We start from the raw sequence: 7,751 nt of genomic DNA on the forward strand, positions 1-7,751 counted from the left end.
TGTTCCACAGCTTTCTGAAGTCAGTTATAATAATGTCAGTGACTTGCAATGGGCGATGAAACCAATTATTTGTCAGATCCTTTACTTCAGTTGTGCATTATTGCCACAGAATTTGAGAGAAAATAGTCCTTACCTACTCAACCAACTCTGAGGCTCATCTTAATGTTCAGTCTGTATTGTTGGATTCAAGTCTGAGCAAATGGAGCTGTGTAGGACCCGCAAAGCACTGAAGCGGCTGACAAAGTTCCGTGGTCATTGCTTTTATTGCCATGGCTTCTTTATTGCATTGAAACTGAAAACGACTTCATATCTTCTGAGAGTTTTGTGTATTGCCAGCTTGTTGATATTTCAGAAAAAAGATAGCCGATTCTTAATGCCTTTTCTACCAGGGTTGAAAGAGTATGTGAAGTCACATTTCACATACGAAAAATTTTATCCCTCTAAATTTTTACCATTTATCTCCTTACCTTAAATCTTATCATATTTTTCTGTCCTTCTGCCCTTTATCCCGTGTTCCTTCCCAACACGTTAAACAAATGACAAAATGAACATTAGCCGTGCTATATTTTATGTTATTTCAAAATACTTTTAAAATCTTCCACCTGTAAATTAAATCGTTCCTTCATCTAGCGCGATTACTGATAAATTTTAAACGTCCTTGAGTACAAGAAGAGAGACCAAACATCAAACTGACTTCTATAATGTTTAATAAATTTACATATTATATGACTTTTATTCATTTAAGTTTTGAATAATTCTTTAGTTTCTTCCAGAATGGCATGTTACGTATAAGCACGGCTGTCCAGTTTAAGACTGAAATTCAGTGTTGTTTTAATCTTATTTTAGTAGCATAAGAAAGCAAAGAACGAAGTAAAATAGGCATATAAAGAAGTTCTCTCTAACAACAAAATATGGAATACTAGTAGTTCCAAATTTTAATCTTTCTGTACCCGCGTGTTTTATCGTAATTAAGGTTGTAGTAAAATGACAGCCAGTACACCTCATCGACACTCATTACTTGAACCAACATGTACAGGAAAATACAGTTTTTAATTAATATAACGAAATGAGTTATTATTGTAGATGCAGTGAAAAAAGTCTATTTTGTATAACGCCACGAAACAACACCTGTTCGATTGAATAATTGTTCTTCAGTAAATAGGTATGTGGTCTGACGTGAAATCAGTACTTTGTGACACAGAATTTCATTTCATGTACATTCAATCATTAACTCAGTGTTTAAATTCACCCAATTTATTATGTTTATTATGCTAGAGTTCGGAGCCTTTTCTTCCTTCAGAGATCATACATTTAACTATAAACATTGTTAATTCTGTCAATATATCATCTCAGTCTTAAACCAGAAGGTAGCATCAATAATAAAACTAGACAATGAGAAATGAACCACCACATGAAAGTCCACGAATGTAACCTATGTAAAAGCCTTCTGCAATGTAAATGCATTAATTTACATGTGATTTTGTTTGTATGGATGGAGTATGTTGTTGTGGAAGATTTTTAACATATTTGAGTAAGGGAGCGCCAATTTCTAAGCTTCGCCTAATTCTCCAGAAAATTTGATGAGGTAATGCAGAAGAAAGTAAATAATTGCAACACTGTGGCCATTTATGTAAGTATGTATGAATATTAATCGTATGGGCGCCGACGCAATCCTTGTACTGTGTTCATTCCTGATCTTTTGTGCCTCCCCGTTCTATTAATCTGCATACAACCACGTGTCTGCAATGAAGAGCAGTATCTTGCTTAGCAAGACCTCACGATAGTCGCTTGTTTTCAGGAGATGCCTGCGCAAATTACGAAATTGTGTTTAGGCCAGGGCATCGCTGTCACAAAGGACATGCGAGGCTAAATTTGTTTCTTGGGAGCACCTTCTATAAATGGAGTTATTTAAATAGTAGGGTTTGAGATTTTCAAGGCGGTGAGTCCGAAGATAACTGCCTTCAGGTTCTTAGTGCCCTGTAGTCTGGTAGATCAAGCCACCCCTGGAGTTACTTAGTTTCCATAATTTGAAGAGGTGTTTTCCCCTGAGGTGGTAGTGATCTGTTAGTAGTTGTCATTTGTAAAATTTATGCTCTACTTAGCTTAAGGAGCTCAGTGTTTCTTCTAGCCAAGGGCTTGACTAAGAAGGTTTTAGCATGGTACTGTTCTGAAGTAAACTGTCAATGTTTACGGTGTTCTCTGTCAACTCAGCCCTTGTTAGAACGTCCTGATACGCTAACACAGACGTCAGAGGCGGGTATATGTATTACAATTGTTACAGTACGGAACCCATTCTAAATAATTTGTCTGCAGTTTCATTGCCCTTAATCTCTTTATGCTTTTACACCAACATTAAATGAATTTTGTTGCTTTCAGCCAATATCTCAGTAGAGTGACAGCAGTCCCAGGCCAACTTAGAGCAAATTTAAAATTTGTCAGGTGTTTTAATTGCAGCTTGACTGTTTGAGAAAGTACAAGTGTTCCTGTTGTGATATCCCCCTTTACTATCATCAACAGTACATGCGTTAGTGGCATATATGTCGGCCTGAAATAACCGTGGAATACTATCGTACGCTGAAGGTAAACCTCTGCCTAACGCCATGGCCACACATCCCGGCTCCAGCACAGTCTGTTTTCCACAGTAATTGGTAGGAAAGACGAACATTGCATTTATCTTTCATAATCAATGTATTCTTTGAATTTTCTCCCTAAATGTCAATCGTTATTTTGTGCAGACCTTTTTTAAAGATATAACTGAGTTGTGAGTTTTAATCTTTGTCTGAAAGTAACTATTGCTGCCCTGAAATTAATGTGCTGCTCTAGTCTATCTCATCCATATTTCTAAACCCAGGGTGTGTTATTTACATATTACTGCCACAAATATTAATGCCGACTCATTTTATGTTGTTCATTTAACCAGGCTTTTTGAAATTCGTGAAATATGTAGAATGGAATGAAAAGACGGATTGTGAGTTATCAAGAAGGCGACTGAGGCCATTTTAAGGTAGATAATATTTCAGCATTCCCCTATAGGGACTGAAGATAACCTCGGGTAACCTCAGCTAGTATATTTAGTGTCTGGCTAGATATTCGATACCTGTAACCTCCTAACCAAGACATTTTGTACAAATGAAAGTCCTCGTTAATTTATGTAAAGCAGTATTGAACTTTGGACATTAATCGTCAGAAACGTCCGGTTTGAATTACTGTAAAACGAGAGTTTTTTTTATAACAAAAAAAATTGCAGAGGAATGAAATTAGTTTCGTGAATAATACAATAGAGGTAACTTCCATTCTGTTCAAATGATGGTAGGCAGGAACGAGTAACTTGAACAGCCATTAATTGTTTCCCTTGGGACTGCAGGAACTAGCGTTGAAATGAGAGACGTAGTAGTTTATTAGGACAAAAGCAATTCCATTTTTTTTCAGAATAAAAGTCATGTTGTTATCAGAATATTGGTGTCTCCTCAGTTGTAGCGCCGTGAAGTGTGGTAGAAGTTTACCAACGTTTCAGGGGTCCTTGTTGCCTATAATCATTCCGATTACTACAATCTAGGAGGGACTCACCGCCGTGAATTCCTAAAATCCTACTTGTGTTGTAATTAGTTTAACGCAAACTATGATCACAATTAAAACCCCACATAGAAGACACACTCTATCATTAAATGCTTCGTCTAATTATAGTTAGTACAAAAGCAGAAGGTTTTTCTTATTTCTTTAGATATTAATATCGTTCCTGTTGAAGACATATCTTGTGTTAATGCTATTGCATACACATTTATAAAACCAATAATACGGTGAGAGTTCTGATGTCCAAAACAAGTTCACTTTAAGAATTCAGACTATATAGTCATATATTATCTCCCAGAAGATGTGAAATGGCAAGTAAGCAACATACTATCCTTTTAAAAGAAAATAAGATACTTCTGTTAACTTGAGGACCTTCTATTTAGAGTGGGTTGAAAAAATACAAAGGCATTAAAATAAGTTCGAGAGTTTGGATTTGTGTTTACATTCACGACAGGAGGTTTAAGTAGATTAGTATTAGGAAATTCATCTAATAACATGGTACTTAAGATGTAGTAGCTAACTTTCTCTATGCTTCATCAATAGGAGCCGTATTTTAAATTATAAGATTTTTAATTTGTGTCCTTTATTTACTAGATTAAAAGTAAACCGAAATGACCAAAGTTTCATTTGCTGTAATATTTCTAGGAGTAAGGATCTGGATATGCTTCTCTGCAGATGCCTAGTAGCGTTATAGTGTTGTTATTTAATTTACAGTTTAAAGCAGAAATTTGAATTAGGATTAAACAGTGTTTTATTTAAATATTATACTTTCATTCTTATTGTTTTTCGAGTGAATTTCCCGAAGATTTTCTTATAATTACGTGAATGAATACTTAAACATTACATTCCAGGTAAGTACAATATGGAAAAACAACAATTATATAGAAATTATATTCTACTCAGAGATATTCTTCAAAATACTTCTATATAAATATATGCACTTATGACGGCAAATGAAGGATTCAGAACCGAAATAGTGTGGTCCCAGTTTCGGTCGAAATTTATTTTGTAACTTTTTGTGTATAAAATGTCGCCCGACGTGTTTAAGAGAGAACGGCATGACGTATGTCTCCTGTTGCACTTTCACGTTGGAAATGCAGTCATTCGTGTTGTTGGTTATAACAATGAATTTCAATTTGTAACATGCGGCTCCTTTATTTAAAAAATTCTTAATGTGGAACCACATCTATAGCTCGTTTGCTGATACACCAGAACTCAAATGTCACTCCTTGAATACCGGAAGGTTCTGAATGACTCACTGCCAAACACTGTAAGATGTTCCAGATACGAATCAAGCATCGTTCCATAATAACTACAAAATCAATTGACTTATATTATAAGATATGCTGAGAACGCAATTCCTGCGCACAGACATATTTTATGTACGACATATATAGGTTAAATTACGTCATGACAAAGATCTTCATGAACTAAAATCCATTACAGATTATTTTAGAGGTAATATGTCCGTGAAAATGAAACCAAGCAAGGAAACGGCAACTTAATATAAACTTCACTGTCATGAAGTAGCTGCAAGAATCAGTTGCAATAACACTGTTACGAGTAGTAGTGTCACGTCATTACAAACCGGCCGAAGTTTAAGCTGCTTTGTAGCTCTGGCTGCTACAGGTTCCTTATGAAATGCATCAATGTTTTCTATGGCGTGTGTTTGGAAGGACCTGACTTTATTAAAATATTCGTGGCTGCCTGATGTGCTTGGAAATGTGACCCTGAAAATTTAAGACAAAAGTTTCCCTGGCACTTTCTAGTGAAACATTTTGTTACATAGGATTAGTACAGAAAAACATTCTATTCAAAAGTATAAAAAGTCATTCCCACACACATACACATAACTAGGACTTAACACGTTTTTTAACAGAGCTGCAATGCTGTGTAAATCATTTTAGCGGCAGTTGATGCTACCGATTAGAGCTGAGACATAGGGCTCCTGCTTGGAGTCATAAAATGGCAGTTACTTTCCAGTAAGGCAGTTAGTTTCACGAGAAGTCGGGTGAAGGAACCACTAAATTATTCGTTACGGGACCAAGTAATTCCGGAAGTGTAAATACTTGGGAATACTCTTAAGCAGCGATTTAAGCTGGGCTGATCAAGTAAATTATAAGGTGAAGGAAGCCTGGAAGGCACTTCATTTTACAATGCGTGTTCTCAAAAAGGGGAATAGTAACACTAAAAGTCTAGCCTACACATCACTAGTGCGTCCGATTCTGGAATATGGGGCGGGGTGCTGGGATCCTTACAGGGAGGGACAGATAATTGAGTTAGAACGGGTGCAAAAGAAAGCATGTAAATTTGCATATCATAAGAGCGATTCGAACTGGGAAACCCTGGCACAGCGTAGAAAGATAGCACGTATATGTGCTCTCTTCAAAGCGTACACGGGAGAACGGGCATGGAAGGCTATAGGTGACAGCTTGCAAAGGCCATACTATCTGAGCAGGGTCGATCATATTCGGAAAATTAGGAGCAGAAAGCAAAGAACAGATATCGGAAAATATTCCTTTATAAATAGGACCATCCAACTCTGGAAACAGCTACCTGCTGATGTTTTAGGGACTCTCTCCTGTAAACCAAGTACTTTTAGGAAGAAGGTTAGAAAAGTGATAAATGAGGTGGAGTGAAGGGAATACATGGGTGGGTGCAGTGAAGTGAGGTGAAGGGAGGTAAATCGGGGCTTCATAAGTGAAGTGAAGTGAAGAGAAGTTCCTAATGAAATGTTAGTTCATCAGTTCATGACGTATGTAATTCATTACTGTTACTGTCTTACGTCTAGTTGATATTAATTTTTAAGTTATCTACTTTAGATTATCTGTTGTGTTTAAATATTTGTGCCTTATGGTTTTGTAATCTTACGAGTTGTTTTATTTTGAGTGTGGTGTGTTGTTTTGTTGTGTCTCATTGTTTTGTTGTGTCTTATGTTTTTTTGTGTCTTATTGTAGGACCACCGCCACCGGGTAAAAACCCATTTGCAGTTAATAATAAATAATAATAACATATCTTCTCATACGAATCTGAGTGATTTGCACTGGTGTTCAACGAAGAACTTACTACCACCACACTCCGCTGAGCTGGTTTACAATCAATTGTGTCAGGGTCAAAATCGGTGACAGATAAGGTTACCTGAGATTAATGAGCCTTTCTACAAATGAATGAATGTGTTATGCTGGATTTAGACGACGACAGTTGAGAGCTAGAGTTAGTCACAAGTGTCTTGAGAGAGGTATCGAAAGGTGTTTAAACGTTGACAGAATATAGCTATGAGCTTGTCTGATTACAGCGAAACATTTCCCTAAATATCGTGCTTCTCTCAGGGCCGTTTACATGGCAAGGCACTGAGGGTAGATATATACAGACAAAACGTAACTATACATAGAGATGACAGTGAACTGAGATCCGTCATAGGTCAGTGTGTTCGCAGTGTCAGACGAACAGCAACGTTTTGCGGCAGCTGCGGTTGTTTTGATTATTTTCAAGACGAAAAGACAGAGAACAATTTGGGTGAAGCCCTGGATATCACGACTGGGTAGTCGTGGAGCATTCCACAGACATTTTGCGGATTCGTACTCCTCTATAAAAAGTTTAGTTTATTCAGCAGTCCACACCTTCTTTGTTCCATTTGCGTCCTCAATTTCAGCTCTCGCGAAAGTAAATAAAAGTTCAGATTTGTTGAACTTTGTAGAACAACTATATTTAGAGTTTAGAGTTGTCACGGGCTCTATCGTCGTATGATTTACACTTCGAGTGCTTCCCTCAGCTCATATGTCTCTTTTATCTCTATTTAGACATTAGACTAAGCAAAATGTCTTCTCTCGCGACCATTTACACACAGATACCTAAGTATAACCACTAAACCTGCTCTCTAACGTTCAAACAGAAAGCAGTGTTTTAGGAGTCCTCTGAATGTTCCCTGCCAGCTTAACAACTTAGAAAAAGGACACACCTTGCATCAAAAATGCAATTTAAAGTAATTTGTGTAGTTTTCGGATTAAAATTACAGGAAAATCCTAGTTAAGTAAAAATTAAAAGATCAAATTCTTTCTCATTTTAGAGAAAATGTAGTCACTTTCATTTTCATGTTTTGTTGAGTTTACTTCCTGATATCAGCTTCAGTATGATATTGAAGTCATAATGTATTTTTCAGTCACTGCCATTTAGATTTAACA

Source organism: Zootermopsis nevadensis, unplaced genomic scaffold, assembly GCF_977971745.1.
Source record: "Zootermopsis nevadensis isolate Lab colony 2312 unplaced genomic scaffold, Znev_1.0 Znev_ptg000001l, whole genome shotgun sequence".
Classification (NCBI taxonomy): domain Eukaryota; kingdom Metazoa; phylum Arthropoda; class Insecta; order Blattodea; family Termopsidae; genus Zootermopsis; species Zootermopsis nevadensis.